The sequence below is a fragment of the Canis lupus genome, chromosome 7 (genome assembly GCF_011100685.1).
Source record: "Canis lupus familiaris isolate Mischka breed German Shepherd chromosome 7, alternate assembly UU_Cfam_GSD_1.0, whole genome shotgun sequence".
NCBI classification, from domain to species: Eukaryota; Metazoa; Chordata; class Mammalia; order Carnivora; family Canidae; genus Canis; species Canis lupus.
The window spans coordinates 68,067,683-68,086,675 of NC_049228.1; the positions used below are offsets into that span (position 1 = coordinate 68,067,683).

Sequence of the window (18,993 nt, forward strand, 5' to 3'; positions counted from 1 at the left end):
CACTCATTTTCTCTCCTTTCCCCTTTATTCCCTTTCACTATTTTTTATATTCCCCAAATGAATGAGACCATATAACGTTTTTCCTTCTCTGATTGACTTACTTCACTCAGCATAATACCCTTCAGTTCCATCCACGTTGAAGCAAATGGTGGGTATTTGTCGTTTCTAATGGCTGAGTAATATTCCATTATATACATAGACCACATCTGCTTTATCCATTCGTCTTTCGATGGACACCGAGGCTCCTTCCACAGTTTGGCTATTGTGGACATTGCTGCTATAAACATTGGGGTGCAGGTGTCCTGCTGTTTCACTGCATCGGTACCTTTGGGGTAAATCCCCAGCAGTGCAGTTGCTGGGTCATAGGGTAGCTCTATTTTTAACTCTTTGAGGAACCTCCACACAGTTTTCCAGAGTGGCTGCACCAGTTTACATTCCCACCAACAGTGCAAGAGGGTTCCCCTTTCTCCACATCCTCTCCAATAAATAATAATTGTCATTTATTTCCTTTATTTATAACCCTTAACCTTTCCTCATGGTATTTTAATTGTTTTTTTCCCTTTTTTCCTCAGGTCCTTCCTTGCCATCAACTTGTCTTCTATGTCACTCACTCTTTCTTCTACCTCATTAACCCTCATCATTAGGACCTCCAGTTTGGATTGCATCTCATTTGATTTTTAATTTTAGCCTGATTAGATCTAAATTCTGCAGTCATGAAGTCTCTTGAATCCTTTATGCTTTTTTCCAGAGCCACCAGTAGCTTTATAATTGTGCTTCTGAATTGGCTTTCTGACATAGAATTGTAATCCGAATTCTGTAACTCTGTGGGAGAGAGTACTGTTTCTGATTCTTTCTTTTGTGGTGAGTTCTTCTTTCTAGTCATTTTGCTCAGTGCAGAGTGGCTAAAAATGAATTGTACTTGTTAGAAGCGCAAACTCTTCTCTCTGTAGCATTCCAGTTGTTCTTTCTTTAAATCTCAGGTCGAATTTGTAGGTTTTCAGGATGATTTGAAAGTTATCTAGGTAAGTTTGTGGGGACAGGTGACCTGGGGACCCTACTCCTCCACCATCTTTAGGAGTTGTAGCATGCCACTTTTAGGAGGTGGAACAATGAGGACAAATCAGCAAATGGAACTGAGAAATGACCAGTGATGCAAATGCAAAACCAGAAGAGTAAAGAGTCTTAGAAACCAAATGTTCTAGGAATGATAAGTGATCAACTGTGTCAGTATACCTGAGTGGTTCAGTAGGAGAACTGAGAATTAACCATTAGATTAGCAATATGGAGGCGCCCATTGACATTGTTCAAAGCAGCTTGAGTGGAGTAGTGGGGGAAACCCTGACTACAGTGAGATAAGAGAAAATGGAAGGAGAGGAATTTGAGCTGGGAAATCTAATCTTGGAGGAAGTTATTTTATAGAGGGGAGTAGAAAGATGGAGTTACAACTGGAGAGGGATATGAGGCAAAGCAAAAAATCAAACCTAAGTTGGAGGAAATCACAGCATATTCCTATGTTGATAGGAAGTTCTGGTAGAGAGGCACAGTTGATAGAGGGAATTTCTGGAGATTATCTTTGAGTAAGTAAGAGGGGATGGGTCTAGTGGAGGCATTGGCCTGAGTGGTGTGAAGTCAGTTTATCTGTGGTGCAGACAGAGAGAGCACAGTGGGACTGATGCTTATAGGTATGAGCTGTAGTGAAATAGGAAATTAAATCATCATCTGAGAGAGAAGATTGGAGAGAAAGGTTGCATGTTTGAAGAGTAAAGAAAAGATATGTAATAGTTACCTAAGGAAATATATTATGATTGCCAGGTTTCCTTGAGAATCCAATTCAAATTAACACTCAAAAATTTCAAGTGAGACATGATAGTCAACATCCTTGAATGTCCTTCTCAAGCAATGTAAGCTGTCTGTGGAGGGGGCAGTGGCATAGAAAGCAGTTATTTCTAATCAGTGTTAGGGTTTCTATGTATTTAATATTTATGTATTTACTAGTATGTAATATTACTATGTATTTATTATTTTACATTTAGGATTATCATCTAAAAATGCCAAAAGCATTGTGAACATTACACATGGTATCTACTTATTCATTTATCCATTAAATACTAGTGTTGGGCTCCGTGGTTAGTAAAACAGACATGATTCCTGTTCTCAGGGAATTCACCCATAGCTTGTGCTAAATAAGTGTTGCTGGAAGGAAAGACAACCTAGGTGACATAGGTTTGGGATGTGGAAGGCTAGGACAATCTACTTATATTAGAAGATGAAGAGCTGTTTTGAAAATATAATGTATAGGTACAAAGAAATTATATGGAACCCGATTATTTCTAATATCTTTAGTCAGAAGTGGTCAAATGTTGGTCTTAGGATCCTTTTATACTCTGTCTTTTTTTTTTTTTTAAGATTTTATTTCTTTATTTTTGAGAGAGAGAGAATGCCAGCACAAGCAGGTGGGGAGGGACAGAAGAAAACTCCCTACTGAGTGCAGAGCCTGACACAGGGCTCAGTCTCAGGACCTTGGGATTCTGACCTGAGAGCAAGGTAGATGCTTAAGTGACTGAGCCACCAAGGCACCCTGATCCTTTTATATAGCTTAAAAAATTTTGAGGTTTTTTTTTTTAAGTACTTAAAAAAAATGTGTTATATCTACTGATATTTAAATATGAGAAATTAAAACCAAGACTTTTGAAAAATATTTATTTAATTCATTTAACAATAAACTCATTATGTGCTCACAAGATTAATATACTTCTTATGAGAAATTACTCCCAAACAAGATTTGCTCAAAGTAGCATTGTTGTATTATTTTATCTATCTCTGACTTAGTAGATGTGTCCAGATTCTCATACTTGCTTGGACATTTAATATGTTGGGATAGTATGAGTCATATAGCTTCTGGAAAACTCCACCGTACATTTGTCAGAGAATGAGAATAAACAAGGCTTAGTATTTTTTTTTTTTTTAGTATTTTTATACAAATAATTTTGACCTTCTGGACTCCCTCAGTGGATCCTGGAGGCCAGGGTCTCAGAAGCGCACTTTGATAATGGCTCCTCTCTGTGAAAGCTAATGAAAAACTGAGAGAAACATGGCCATCAGCTATGTAAGTAGCATGTGGGTGTTGCATTGGAAAACAAAATTGGCTGACAGTTTACTTAGAACAAAAAGGCATTGATTGATAATTTTTCTCTTTTTAGGTTTTATTTTGCTCTTTCTTTAACTGTGTCTCATTAAAAACATAGAATTGATGAAATTTAAGAGAATCTGGAATTCAACTATTCCAGTTCTTCACTGTGCAATCTGGGAAGCTGAGGTCAAAGAAGTGATAGTGTGTTGTCTCACTGATGTTTAGGGATGGCTAACTGTTTCAAAATAAAAAATGTAAATCCACTAATTTGAATTGTTGTCAAAACAATTACATGCAATTAGTATAAAAATTGAGTACTTCAAATACTGTATCAACTAAATTTGATGAATTATCCATTGTGAAACAATTATAATTTTGGGGGGTTCTTCTACTCACACACAACCAATTATCCAGAAGCAGCTGTCTAGAGAGTACGCAAAAGGTCTAGAAGGGATTAAGAAGTTGCCCTTGGGTTTTCTTTGTAATTTCAAATCATTTAAGTCACAGAGACCATGTGATGTTTTAGTCACTTGCTTCAAGCATATCAAAGGCAAAAAGGAAAGAAATGAAAGGAAATGAATAAAAAGCCATTACAGTGTTTAGAGTTTTCTAAAATCTATATTCTTTACTATCCATGGCTATAAACATCCGTGTGACAACAAATGTTATTGAATGGTAGGTACTGCAATGACTTGTAGGTGCTGCAAGTCTTCTCTCTTTTTTTTAAAAACATTTATTTATTTATTTATTTATTTTTAAAAAGATTTATTTATTTATTTATTCATAGAGACACACACAGAGAGAGGCAGAAGCAGGCTCCATGCAGAGAGCCCGACGTGGGACTCGATCCCCGGTCTCCAGGATCAGCCCTGGGCTGCAGGCGGCGCTAAACCGCTGCACCACCAGGGCTGCCCTGCAAGTCTTCTCTACCCATTGCATACTTTAGTTACAAATTAAGAAACAGCATAATCCCAACTGCATCTTTAAGAGAAGTGCAAATTCAATATGTTATTACCCAATACTAGAGGCAGCTGATATATATGTCTGTCTACCTATCTGTCATCTTTTATTTTCTCCCTCACAGTACAGGAGTAGCATCTGGAGGCAGGAGTAAATATTATCTGCTGTGTTAAACCGAAAGGTCATTCATCAATCTGAATATTTTTGTGGTGGAGGTAATATATATTCAGCAAGCTAGTTAGAAATTTAAAACTTATAAATAGGAATTTGGAAAAAAAACAAGACAATGTGCTTCAGTATTTTTTTCTCCTTACTTTTAAAGATGGCAACTTTTCTCATTTTTGAGATGGTAGAACTTACATGAGAGAGAAAAGAACAATCAGCTTTGTTCAGATGTGAGCTCCTTGTCTATTACCATTTGTTTCTTCCAAGGTACAACAGAGTAATATATCTCATTAAATGGCCATCTTCAGTAAGGTTATAGGCTTCATTAAGGTTAAACAAGGAGAAAGTTGTATATAAATGAAATATTTAGAAATGCCTCGGAAAGATTTAGAAACTTGGAAACGCCCTGTAGAACAACCAACATTCATTCAACAAATCCTTGAGCAACTAGTACAGTGATTGCTAACCCTTGCTGCGCATTAACACCATCAGGGAAGATTTTGAACAACACCCACAATGCCTTGGTGGCACCCCAGATTAATTAAATCAGTATCTGTAGAGTAAGATTCAACAATAAGTATTGTTTTTAACTCCCTGGGTAAGTCTAATATGCTAGAAACTGCTCTACTCGCTGAAGCTGAATAAAGCATGGTCCCTCTTCTAGAAGCTCACAGACTAATATGGAAGGCAAAATATATATGCAGAAATGTGCACTATTATAAATGAAATATATGATAAGTATTTTAAACTATTACTGTGTTCTGGGAACTATATATACATACATTTCTAATCCGTAAACCCCGAGTTAAATATCTTTCTCAGAGTTAAAAGCTTGGACTCTTTCCATGGTGGCATACTGACTCTCTGGTGGCTTTTCAGAAGTAATAGCACTTGAGTAGATTTTGGGAATGAGTAAACTTGGGTACTCCGACAAGTAAGGAGATTCCAGGTTGTGTCAATGACACAGAGTCACGAAAGAGTGTGAATTGTTTGGAAATCATGCATAGTTCTCTGTAGCTACTTAGAATAGTCACTAATACTGCTTTGGTGAATGATGGGAGGTATAACTGTAAAAGTAAGCAAGCATTATATTCTGTTGTTAAATTGTCTTATTTAAATGTCAAAATAGGAAGGAGATAAAAAGTAAATTGACAGTGACTTGGTGTGGATGACCATTATTTTGTTTTCCCAGGGAGTCCTTTTGTCCTGGGAACGTTACTGAGCCATTTTGAAGATATGCCCTGCTATCTTCCCTGACTCTGATGCATTGACCTCTCCTTATTGTTCAGGAGTGTATTTGTGACAATCAAAGTCCTTCCCTGTGGTTTTCTGACCCAGAGGTGTGGAAGAAAGTTAGCCTCCTTCAGGTGACAGAGGCTGTGGGATGTGAAGCATAGGAGCTGCTGGCAGCCATTTTGCTGTTAAATAAAGGGCAAGAGAAAGAAAAGTGGAAAAGTGGAGATGGGAGCTGAGGCAGATCCCTGATTCTAACTGTCCTTTAGATCCATCCCATTGTAATAATTAGGATAGTCTGTGTTTTTCCCATTGTAATAATTAGGATAGTCCCATTGTATTCCCCATTGTATTAATTAGGATATTATTCCCATTGTAATAATTAGGATAGTCTGTGTTTTTTGGTATAATTAACCATTGTCAAACCTGGTTTCAATAATACAGACTTGTTTCTTGACCATCATATACATCATGGATGAGTGGAGCATGTTGTTTATCACAGGCACATAGGGATCCAGGTTTACGTATGGAGCAGACCCATGTCAAATTTTGCTGTACCAGAGTGAAATGAGCTAGCTCTGTAGCTAATAATTAAATGTTCAAGCCCAGAAAGGTTACTTATCACTTTCGTTTATAAAATCATTGACCAGGGGTAGTTATGTTGTACAACCTAACCAGAAGAGGGCGCCACGAAGTACATGCCATAGGTTCAGATTGGGGGAAAATCAGAAAATAGCTGATCTAACGGCATTAATGACTATCATATTAACCTTCCCACAGATTGTTTTTTTCAATCCTTCACATTCCCTGAGATGTGTTTTTATCTCCTTCTTATAAATACCTCTTTTGATTTTAATTTAGTACATTAATTTTTTACTTTCATGAACAGATAAATGTCTATAAAGTAAATGAAACTAAAAGCTTTTAAGAAAAGCGGGAGTTGCCTATTACTCAGGTCCTGGTCCCAAGAGACAATCACATTCAGACCTTTACGGTGCTTCTTTCCTTTGCTACGTCAGTTATATCTTTACTAGCTGCCTTCACGCTGCCCTAAATGTGTTGATACCTCTTATGTGAATTACTCTCATGAGCCAAGGTTTTTCTTAGTTATGGATATTTTGAGCCACAAACATGAAATGTATGTTGCTGTCTTCTTTCCTACTTATATCTTTGAGAGTTTTTTTTTTTTATTTGAGAGTTTTCCTTTTTTTTTTTTTTTTTTTTTAGTTTTCCTTTAAAAAAAAGTCTTTACTATTATTTTTATGGGGTTTCAGAAAGAAACAGAAATACGGCATGCATATTTACATTCCTGATTTTTTTTTAAGATTTTATTTATTTATTCATAGAGATGCAGAGAGAGAGAGGGGCACAGACACAGGCAGAGGGAGAAGCAGGCTCCACGGAGAGCCCGACACGGGACTCGATCCCAGGTCTCCAGGATCACGCCCCTGGCTGCAGGCAACCGCTGTGCCACCAGGGCTGCCCCATTCCTGATTTTCTGATTTCCCCTAGGTTCTAACGTAGTTTCACTTAGTTGAGATTAAAAGGATCCTCCATAATGGAACTCTTTAACCTGTTGGTCTTCAAATTGTGCAGCAGTAATACAGTTCTATGGATTAAAATCTATTTGAAAGTAAATACTATAAATATTATTCCTGGGAATTATGGTCTATTTTCTTGTTGCACTAGAAAAGCCAAACTTGAATTTATAGGTAGAAAATTTGATTTGCAGACTCTATGAACTATTCTCAGATTATACTTATTTGTATTGTGTCATTTCCCAGATTCTTATCACCTAACTCAAGAATCGCAATGTGAGAGGTAAGCTAGAACTGCAACTCATCTATGAGAAATACAATTTTTAGTCTTGTCAGGTCATGGATTTTATGACACTGATTTATATTTGCCTAGGCTTCAAAAATCTTTCCAACTTTTATCCCTCTTTTCCTCTATTTGGTTTTGAAAATCCTTCTGGGGGATCTTTATAGATTTTTTTCCCCCTAAGTGTTAGAAGCTGCTTGCGAATCTTTCAAGAGCACATTAGACACAGTAAAGGACAGAATTTGTTCTCAGAAGAGTATAAACTGTCTATTCTGTATACAGAAACTATTATAAATAATAGTTTATTATTATAAATAATTGAGTTTTGTAGCTATTTTTGTATATTTCACAAATGATAATTAAGAGAAATATTATCTTTTTATAATATTCACAGTGACTCAGAGAGAAAAAGCCTTCATTATTGACCATTTTCCCAATTCTCAGAGAAAATTTTATCAGACTGGGAATATATTTTTATAATTTTACTTAGGAGCTTTGTTATATTGATATGAAAAAGTATTGTTTCCATTAGAAGACATGAAGCATCTCAATTGTAAATAATTATTGCATTGTAGAACTTCCTTTTTTTCTTTCTTTTTAAATTAAATTCAAGTTAGATAAATATAGTATAGTATCGGTTTCAGGAGTAGAATTTAGTGATTCATCGCTTACATATAACACCCAGTGTTCATTCGAACAAGTGCCCTCCTTAATGCCCATCACCTATTTAGCACATCCCCTACCCTTGTCCCCTTCAGCAACCCTCAGTTTGTTCTCTATAGTTAACAGTCTTTATGATTTGCCTCCCTCTCTGTTTTTAACTTATTTTTCTTTCCCTTTCCCTATATTCATCTATTTTGTTTCTTAAATTTCACATAAGAGTGAAATTATATGATATTTGTCTTTCTCTGACTGACTGACTTCACTCAGGATAATGTACTCTAGCTCCATCCACATTGTTGCAAGTGACAGGATTTCATTCTTCTGATGGCTAATATTCCATTGTATATACATACTACATCTTCTTTATCCATTCATCATTTGATGGACATTTGAGCTCTTTCCATAATTTGGCTATTGGTGATAGTGCTGCTGTCAACATTGGGGTGCATGTGCCCCTTCAAATCACTATGTTTGTATCCTTTGTATCCTAGTAGTGCAATTGCTGGATGGTAGGGTAGTGCTATTTCTATCTTTTTGAGGAACCTCCATAGTGTTTTCCAGAGTGGCTGCATCAGTTTGCTTTCTTACCAATAGTGCAGAAGCATTCTCCTTTCTCTGCATCTGTTGTTTCCTCAATTGTTAATTAGCCATTCTGACAGGTGTGAGGTGATAGCTCATTGTGGTTTTAATTTGTATTTCCTTGATGAGGAGTGATGTTGAGTATTTTTTTTTATGTGTCTATTGGCTATTTGTTTTTATTTTTTGTAGAAATGTCTGTTCACATCTTTTGCCCATTTCTTTACTGGATTATTTATGGTTTGGGTGTTGATTTTGATGAGTCCTTTATAGATTCTAGATACTAGCCCTTTATCCAATATGGCATTTGCAAATATCTTCTTCCATTCCCTCAACTGCCTTTCAGTTTTGTTGATTGTTTCCTTTGCTGTGCAGAAGCCTTTTATCTTGATGAGGTCCTAGTAGTTCCCTTTTGCTTTTCTTTCCCTTGTCTCCAGAGACATGTCTAGGAAGAATTTGCTGTGGCCAAGGTCAGAAATATTGCTGCCTGTGTTCTCTAAAATTTTGATGGTTTATTGTCTTACATTTAGGTCTTGCATTCATTTTGAATTTATTTTTGTGTATGGTATAAGAAAGTCCAGTTTCATTGTTCTGCATGTCCAGTTTTCCTAGCACCATTTTTTGAAGAGACTGTCTTTTTCCGTTAGATATTCTTTCTTACTTTGCCAAAAATTAGTTGATCATATAATTATGGGTCTATTTCTGGGTTCTCTATTCTGTTCCATTGATCTATGTGTCTGTTTTTGTGCTAGTAACATACTATCTTTTTCTTTTTTAAAGATTTTACTTATTTAGGGCAGCCCCGGTGGCTCAGCAGTTTAGCGCCACCTTCAGCCCAGGGCATGGTCCTGGAGACCGAGGATCGAGTCCCATGTCGGGCTCCCTGCATGGAGCCTGCTTCTCCCTCTGCCTGTGTCCCTGCCTCTCTGTGTGTGTCTCTCATGAATAAATAAATAAAATCTTTAAAAAATATATTTTACCCATTTATTTGAGAAAGAGAGAGAGAGCAAGGGGGAGGGGAAGAGGGAGAAGCAGACTCCCCACTGAGCAGGCAGCCCAATGTGGGGCTCAATCCCAGGACCCCAAGATCACAACCCCAGCTAAAGGCAGACAGTTAACTGCCTGAGCCGCCCAGGTGCCCCAGTACCATATTGTCCTGATGATTACAGCTTTGCAATATAACTTGAAGTCCAGAATTGTGATGCTTCTAGCTTTGCTTTTCTTTTTCAATGTTACTTTGGCTGTTCAGGGTCTTTCATAGTTCCATACAAATTTTAGGATTGTTTGTTCTAGCTCTGTGGAAAATGTTGGTGGTATTTAGGTAGGGATTGCTTTTAATGTGTAGATTGCTTTGAATAGTACAGATATTTTAACGATTTTTGTTCTTCCAATCTATGAGCATAGAATGCCTTTTAATTTCTTTGTGCTCTCTTCAATTTCTTTCATAAGTGTTGTATAATTTTCAGAGTACAGAAATTTCACCTCTTTGATTAGGTTTATTCCTAGGTATCTTATGGTTTTTGGTGCAACTGTAAATGGGATCAATTCCTTGATTTCTCTTTCTGCTGCTTCATTATTGGTATATAGAAATGCAACAGAATTTTGCATGTTAATTCTAAATCATGTGACTGCTGATATCATGTATGAGTTCTTTTTTTAATAAAGATTTTTATTGATTTATTCATGACAGACACACACAGAGAGAGAGGCAGGGACACAGGGAGAGGGAGAAGCAGGCTCCATGCAGGGAGCCCAATGTGGGACTCGATCCCAGGTCTCCAGGATCAAGCCCTGGGCTGAAGGCGGCACTAAACTGCTCAGCCACCCAGACTGCCCTCATATATTAGTTCTTGTAATTTTTTTGGTGGAGTTTTTAAGGTATTCTACATAGAATATCATGTAGTCTATGAAGAGTGATAGTTTGACTTCTTCCTTGCTGATTTGGATGCCTTTTGTTTCTTTTTTGTTGTCTGATTGCTGGGGCTAGGACTTCTAGTACTATGTTGAACAACAGTGGTAAGAGTGGACGTCCTTGTCCTATTCCTGAATGTATAGGAAAAGCTCTTAGTTTTTCCCCATTGATTGAGGGAGATATTAGCTGTGGGTCTTTCTTATATGGCATTTTTGATGTTGAGTTATTTCCTTTTATCCCTTCTTTCTGACGATTTTTATCAGGAATGGATGCAGTTTTGTTAAATGTTTTTTCTCCATCTATTGAGAAGATCATATGGTTCTTATCTTTTTTTAATGTGGTGTTCACCTTGATTGACTTGTGGATATTGAACCACCCCTGTAGCACAGAAATAAACCCCACTTGATCATGGTGAATAATTCTTTTAATGTACTGCTGGATTTGATTAATTAGCATCTTGTTGAGGATTTTTGCATCCACATTCATCAAGGATACTGGCCTTTAATTCTCCTTTTTAATGAAGTCTTTGTCTGTTTTGGAATCCTGGTAATGCTGACCTTGTAGAATGAGTCTGGAAGTTTTCTTCCATTTCTATTTTTTGGAACAGCTTCACAAGAATAGGTATTAATTCTTCTTTAAATGTTTGGTAGAATTCTCCTGGGAAGCCATTCAGCCCTGGACTCTTGTTTGTTGTGAGATTTTTGATTACTGATTAGATTTCTGATTAAGAGTGTTCAAATTTTCTATTTTCTCTTGTTTCAATTTTGCTAGTTTATATATTTCTGGGAATTTATCCATTTCTTCCAGATTGCCCAATTTGTTGGCATATAATTTCTCATATATTCTCTCATAACTGTTTTTATTTCTGCAATGTTGGCTGTGATCTTTCCTCACAAGTGTGATCACTTGTGATTTTATTTATTTATTTGGGTCCTTTCTCTTTTCTATATCTATATTCTATAAAATCTATATCAATTATTTCTGCTCTAAACTCATTTTTCCTTTCTTCTGCTGGTTTTAGACTTTATTTGATGTTCTTTTTCCAGCTTCTTTAGGTTTAAGTTAGGTTGTGTATTTGGGACTTTTCTTGCTTCTTGCGGAAGGTCTGTATTGCTATATACTTCTCTCTTATTACCGCCTTTACTGCATCCTAAAGGTTTTGGACTGCTGTGTTTTAATTTTAATTTTTATTTTTTTTTAAGATTTATGTATGTATGTATGCATGTATGTATGTATGTATTTATTTATTTATTTATTATAGTCATAGAGAGAGAGAGATAGAGGCAGAGACACAGGCAGAGGGAGAAGCAGGCTCCATGCCAGGAGCCCGATGTGGGACTCGATCCCAGGACTCCAGGATCACGCCCTGGGCCAAAGGCAGGTGCTAAGCTGCTGAGCCACCCAGGGATCCCCTGCTTTCATTTTTAAACAAATTTCTCCTTTAAAGTCCTGGGTAACCCATTTATTCCTTAGTAGGATGTTCTTTAACTTTCATATATTTGTGGTCTTTCCACATTTTTCTTGTGGTTCACTTCAAGTTTCATAGGATTGTGGTCTGAAAATATGCATGGTATGATCTCCATCTTTTTGTACTGGAGGCCTGATTTTATGACTCAGTGTGGATCTATTCTGGAGAATGTTCCATGTGAACTAGAAAAGAATGTGTATTCTGCTGCTTTAGGATGAAATATTCTGAATATATTTGTTAAGTCCATCTGATCCAGTGTGTCACTTAAAGCCATTGTTTCCTTGTTGATTGTTTAGATGATCTGTCTCTTACTGTGAGTGGGGTGTCAAAGTTTCCTACTGTTTTTGTATTATTATCAATGAGTTCCTTTATGTTTGTTATTAATTGACTTATATATTTGATTGCTCCCAAGTTGGGGACAAAATATTTAAAATTGCTAGATCAACTTTATTATGATATAGTGCCTTCTTCATTTCTTATTACAATCTTTGGTTTATTATTTTGTTTTTTAAAAGTTAAAAATTCCTTAATTTTTTATTCCTGGTACCACTACCACAATTTACAGGGCAATATACCTGATGTAATGAAAAGAAAAAGAAAAAGACAAAGCTACAACAGATAAAAGACCTCAGGAATGTACATCTAATTGACAATCTATGGTTTAAAATCTCATTTGTCTGATGTAAATATGGTTACTCCAGCTTTTTTTTTTTTTCATGTCCATTAGGATGATAGATGGTTCTCCACTCCCTCACTTTCAATCTGGAGGTGTCTTTGGGTCTAAGATAGGTCTCTTTTGAGTAGCATTTTGATGGGTCTTGTTTTTTTTTTTTTTATTCCATTCTGATATCCTATGTCTTTTGATTAGAGCATTGAATCCATTTACATTCAGAGTAATTATTTATAGATATGAATTTAGTGCCAGTGTTTTACCTATAAAATCACTGTTCCTGCAGATTATCTATGTTCTTTTCTAATTTTTGTGGCTTTTGGTCTCTCCCACTCAAAGGATCTTCAATATTTCTTGCAGAGCCCAATTAGTGTTTATGAATTCCTTTACCTTTTGCTTGTCTTGGAAACTCTCTAACTCTCCTTCTATTCTGAATGGCAGCCTTGCTGGATATAGTATTCTTGGTTACTTATTTTTCCCATTTGGTACATTGATTATAATGCCACTCTCTTCTGGCTTACAAGTTTCTGTGGATAAATCTGCTGCTAACTTTCTGTATCTACCTTTGTAGGTTAAGGTTCTTTTGTCCCTACCTGCTTCCAGAGTTCTCTTTTTATCTTTGTATTTTGCACATTTCACTATGATATGTCTTGATGTTGACCTGTTTTTGTTGATTTTGAGCAGAGATCTCTATGCCTCTTGAACTTGATTGCCTGTTTCCTTCCACAGATTAGGGAAGTTCTCAGCTATAATTTGTTCAAATAAACCTTCTACCTCTTTTCCCCCACTCTTCTTCTTATGCCACTCCTATGATACAGATATTAGTATGCTTTATGGAATTGCTGAGTTCCCTATGTCTATATTCATGCTCTAATAGTTTTCTTTCCCTCTTATTTTCAGCTCCATTATTTTTAAAAATTTTATCTTCTATATCACCCATTCAATTCTCTGCTTCTTCCATCCTTGTTGTGATTACACCCAGTTGGTTTTGCATCTCAGTGATGGCATTTTAAATTTTGACCCTACTAGTTTTTAGGTCTTTTATCTCTGCAGCTGGAGTTTCTCTGATGTCTTCTATGCTTCTTTCAAGCCCAACTAGTATTCATATGGCTATTATTCTAAGTTCTTGTTCATATATATTGCTTATATCTGCTTGAGCAAATTCCTGGCTGTGGTTTCTTTCTTGATCTTTCTTTTGGGGAGAATTCCTCCATTTGTCAGTATGTCTAGGTTTCTATCTTTTATGTGTTATGAAAACTTATTATGTTTCCTGCTTCCAAAAGTTATACTATATTAAGAAGGGGTCATACACTGCCCAAGGCCTGGTGCTTCAGGAAGTATTTCTGGCATACTCTGCCTTTGTGTTTGTTTTTTTTTTTTTTTTTTTTTTTTTTTTTTTTTTTTTTTTTGCCTTTGTGTTTGGCTGCTCTTCCCCACAGGTCATTCATCTGTAGAGGTCCTCCTCGCTTGCAGTGTGGAGTGTTTGGCCCTTTGACTGGTATGTTTTGATTTGTTTGTTAAGATAAGCCTGTTAACAAAAACAAAAACAAACAAACAAAAAAAACCAGAACACCTGATCAAAGAAAAGAGAAAAGGAAAAGGAACAAAAAAGCAAACAAGCCACGGTGCCTGGGTGGCTCAGTTGGTTAAGTGTCCATCCATGGCTCAGGTCATGATCTCAGGGTCCTGGGATCCCTAGGGCTCCCTGCTCAGCTCAAGCCTGCTTCTCCTTCTCCCTCTGGTTCTTCTCTCCCCTGCTTATGTTTGCTCTCTCTTTTTTCTGTCTCTCAAACAATTAAATAAAATCTTAAAAAAAGGAAACAAGCAAAAAATTATAGACTTGATTTCAAAGAAAAAGAGAGAAGAAAAGAAAAAATAACAACAAAACCAAAAAGAGAAGCTTGATCCAAAAACCAAGAAAAGATACAAACAAACAAACCAACAAATGAACAAAAATCTATAAGCCTGATTAAAAAAAAATAAACAAACAAAACAAAACACTAGTCCTATTTCCAGCAGAACTGAAGCTGACACTTTGGAGTATTCGATGATTAGTAGACTTGATACCTGAAGGGGCTTGTGTTGAGCTTTTGAAGGAGAGTTCCTCTACATTGGCTCACAATCAACCTACCCTAATAAGGAAGCCCCTGTCAATGTAGGGGTAAGATTGGAGCAGGGAGAGGATGGGGTTTGTGTAAGTGATTCCAGCCACTCCTGGAGGTACTGTGTTTCTCTCTGAATTCCAACCATGTTGGTGGGTGGGTGGGGTGGGGTATGGAAGTTGCTATCACCCCACCCTCTAAGTCCTCGTGGAGAGGAACTCTTGGCCACTGCTTTTCAGATGGCCCTTGTAGAAAAGTGAACAACTGGGGTGTCTGGGTGGCTCAGTTGACTAAGCATCTGCCTTTGGCTCAAGTCATGATCCCATGGTCTTAGGATGAAGCCTTGCATCCCTGCCAAGCAGGGAGCCTGCTTCTTCCTCTCTTTCTTCTCCTCCCGCAACTTGTGCATGCACATTCTCTCTCTTATCTCTCTCAGAAAAATAAATAAAATCTTAAAAAAAGAAAAAAGTGAACAATCTCCCCTCCTGTGTTCCAGATCCTCATCAAATCCCTGTCTCCGATCTGTCTGTGCCTGGGCTGTTGGCTTGGCAAGCACCACAGTTCTGTGTTTTATCTCTGCTGGTTGCTGGGATTCAAAACTCCAAACGTCAGAGGATCTGGCAAGGCTCAGATCTTTTCCCCTCACACAAAGGAGAGCCCCAAAGCACTGCTCAGCATCATTCTGTCCCAGAAAAGCAGTCACATGGCAGCACAGGTGGCTGGAGTCTATGGTGAAGCACAGCAAAAAACTGCTTCCAGATTATCTGCCCTCTATGGGCACCTCTATGGGCATTCAACACCTCCTGCTGTTGAATGGCTGCTCAGTGGTGTTCAGTGGGCCTTTTGTCCTTGGAGAGGCAATACACCTTCTTCCAAATGTACTCCAGGAAAGGGAATGTTCCATCCTAGTGTGACCCAGGGGATCCCCACACCATCATCTTGCACAGACCCCATGCACTGCTCTCTCTCCCACTCTCTCTCAGAAAAAGGCTCTCTCCACTTTGGGGCATCCTGGCTTTTATCTCCTCCAATTCAAACCTCACATCTGCCACATACTCTCTCTCCAGTTGTGCAGATTGTTTTCTTAATCCTCAGACTGATTTCCTAGTTGTTCAAAATGATTTGATGAGGGATGAGGCAAGCTCAGGGTCCCCCTACCACTTTGCTATCTTAACTCCGCCATGGGGTGTATTTCTTTCTTTTTTTGGGGGGGTGTATTTCTTTCTTAATAAAGAGTTATAACTTATTACAATGAATTATAGCTACAATTGCACATATGACTATCTTTGTATGTATGTATGTATGTATGTATGTATGTATGTATGTATTTATAAGTGGACCCTAAGCCCAGTGTGGAGCCCAACATAGGACTTGAACTCATGACTCTGAGATCAGGACCTGAGCTGAAATGAAGAGTCAAATGCTTTATCAATTGAGTCACCCAGGCACCTGAGACATACAACTTCTTAAAGTTTTGAGGCACTGGTATCCTTAAGAGTTAAAATTAAATATATTTAGATAAAAAGAATTCCTTTGGTCATTAGACTAATCTCCCCATCCCTTCCTCCTCAAGGATCTATGTTAGATGCTATTAATAGTACCTAGTACCTCATATTAGTGAAGTTATGGAGATTTCTTTTTTTAAAAAAATATTTTATTTATTTATTCATGTGAGACAGAGAGAGAAAGAGAGAAAGAGAGAGAGAGAGAGAGAGAGAGAGAGAGAGGCAGAGACACAAGCAGAGGGAGAAGCAGGCTCCATGAAGGGGGCCTGATGTGGGACTCGATCTTGGGTCTCCAGGATCACACCCTGAGCCAAAGGCAGGTGCCAAATCACTGAGCCACTCAGGGATCCCTGAAGCTATGGAGATTTCTTATGACAGAACTAATTTTCTTTTTTTTTTGGGGGGGGGGGGCTGAATAAGGCTGATATATTACAAAGGTGTTATAAGTTTCAGAGTAAAGAAATTGTATTTAAAGTTGGGCAGTGATATAACTAACATGTATTTCTTGTCTTACAAAATCCACATTTTTCTGTATGAGTATAGTTTTATGTGTGCTACTTTGGGTCCTTCTGTGATCGTCTACAAAGAAATAGATGTCATACTGAAGTATACACACATATAAATAGTTTCCCTTCTATTTTTTAAGTTTAATTCTTACATGTTTTTTTTAAAAAAAATTAAGTATGATTGACATACCGTGTTGTAATAGTTTCAGGTATATAATATAATGATTCAGTAATTCTATACATTTCTCAGTGCTCCTCCTCCCTACTTTCCATCTGACAACCACCAGTTTGTTCTTTGTATGTAAGAGTCTGGTGCAAAAAGACACATAGATCAAGGAACAGAATAGAAACCCTAGAAATATACTCAAGATTATATAATTAATTAATCTTCAACAAAGAAGGCAAGAATACACAATGAAGAAAAGATAGTTTCTTCAACAAATAGTGTTGAGCAAACCAGATAGCAACATATGAAAGAATAAAACTGGACCATTTTCTTACACCACAAACAAAAGTAAACTAAAAATAGATTAAAGACATAAATGAAACATTTGAAACCATAAAATTTCTTGAAGAAAATATAGGCAGTAATTTTTTTTGACATTGTCTATAGAAACATTTTTCTAGATATGTCCTCTGGCAAAGGAAACACATGCAAGATTAAACTATTGGCTCTATACCAAAATAAAAAAGACTTTGCACAGTGAAGGAAACCATCAGCAAAACAAAAAGCAACTAATGGTTTGGGGAAGATATTTGCAAATGGTATATCCAACAAAGGTTTAGTATCCAAAATATATAAAGAACTGATACAACTCAACAACAAAAACCCCCAAATAATCTACATAAAAATAGCAGAGATCTTGAGGATACATTTTTTTAAAGAAGACATACAAATGGCCAACGGATACATGAAAAGATGCTCAACATCACTAATCATCAGGAATATGCAAATTAAAACTACAATGGGATATCACTTTACACTTGTCAGAATGGCTAAAATAAAAAACACAAGAAATAACAAGTGTTGGCAAGGATGTGTAGAAAAAGGAACTCTTTCTAGGAATTTATCCATTTCTTCTTGGTGGTCCAATTTCTTGCCACATAATTTTTCATAATATTTCATTATAATCCTTTGTATTTCTGTGGTGTTTGTTGTTATTTTTCCTCCTTCATTTAAAGTTTTATGTTTTTGAGTCCTTTTCTTTTCTTTCTTTCTTTCTTTCTTTCTTTCTTTCTTTCTTTCTTTCTTTCTTCTTTCTTTCTTTCTTTCTTTCTTTCTTTCTTTCTTTCTTTCTTTCTTTCTTTCTTCTTCTTTTCTTTCATTTTTTGAAGAGTCTGGCAAATGGTTGGTAGTTTCCTTTTTAAGTAATGGTCTTTGGGTTTCATAGATAGAAAAGGAAAAATGAAAAGTACCCATTCTCTTTTTATTCTGGCGTGCAAATTAAGATACTCTAATGTCTGGGGGTTGTTCTCCTTCAGTATATAATTGGTGTCAGGTGTTACCTGCCTTCTTGTAGATTATGACCTGACCTCTCTTGCAACACCTTCCCCTACTCTCCACTTGTTTTCAATAGTTGTTTGCTAGGAAAATTATAAAGATTCAAGTTGGAGCTCAGAATATAGATGAACAAGCAGATGGGCACCATAGCAGCTTACATTTTCAGAAACTCAGACACATTTTAGAGTTCTTCCCACTCACTCATGTCCACCAGAAGTAGGCCTTGCCTTCAGTGTTCCATTTCCCCAAATTTTCTAAGTCAGAATTAGCTCCTTTTTTCCACTTTGGTTTGTTTGTTTGTTTGTTTACTTAATTTAGAGAATACTTTATTAGTTTCTGTAATCAAATCCATGTAGATAAGACCTTACATATTTAATACTGTGTGTTACTCCTGTACAAATGGAAAAATTATGTTTAACATTTCTAGACCAATATGGCTGTTAATTTCTGTACAATGCCAACCCAACATGGTACAACTGGGATACTTTTTCCAAAGTTTTTATTTATTATTAAGATCTAATTAGGGCAGTGGAAAACTAATTAATATGATCTGTGTTGCTTTAGCTTTCTTAGTATAACAAAATTTAACCACCGGTTAAGATCAGCATAATTTTATGGGCATATCTTTATGGCTAGTTTAAATTATTTATTTTTAAAAATTAATTCAAAAAATATTTATTGAAGTCTGTCAATAAATTTTTATCAGTGCTGTGGATACATCTCTGAATTATATTTATAGCCTGGCGATATAGCTCTGAACTGGAGGTGCATTTTAGGTGGG

General features: G+C 36.7%; 1 long non-coding RNA gene across 5 annotated transcripts in view; it reads left to right on the forward strand.

Annotated features, from left to right (window-relative positions):
- LOC111096804 overlaps nucleotides 1-18,993 on the forward strand; it is a 140,992-nt gene that overhangs the window by 63,672 nt on the left and 58,327 nt on the right. The window contains exons 1-2 of one of the 5 annotated variants that reach the window (XR_005362591.1): nucleotides 3,924-4,305; nucleotides 7,273-7,309. The exons of the other annotated variants lie outside the window; for them this stretch is intronic. This is a non-coding gene — a long non-coding RNA (uncharacterized LOC111096804). Of the gene's footprint in view, nucleotides 1-3,923; nucleotides 4,306-7,272; nucleotides 7,310-18,993 lie in introns of those variants that run through there. 5 annotated transcript variants of the gene reach the window in all.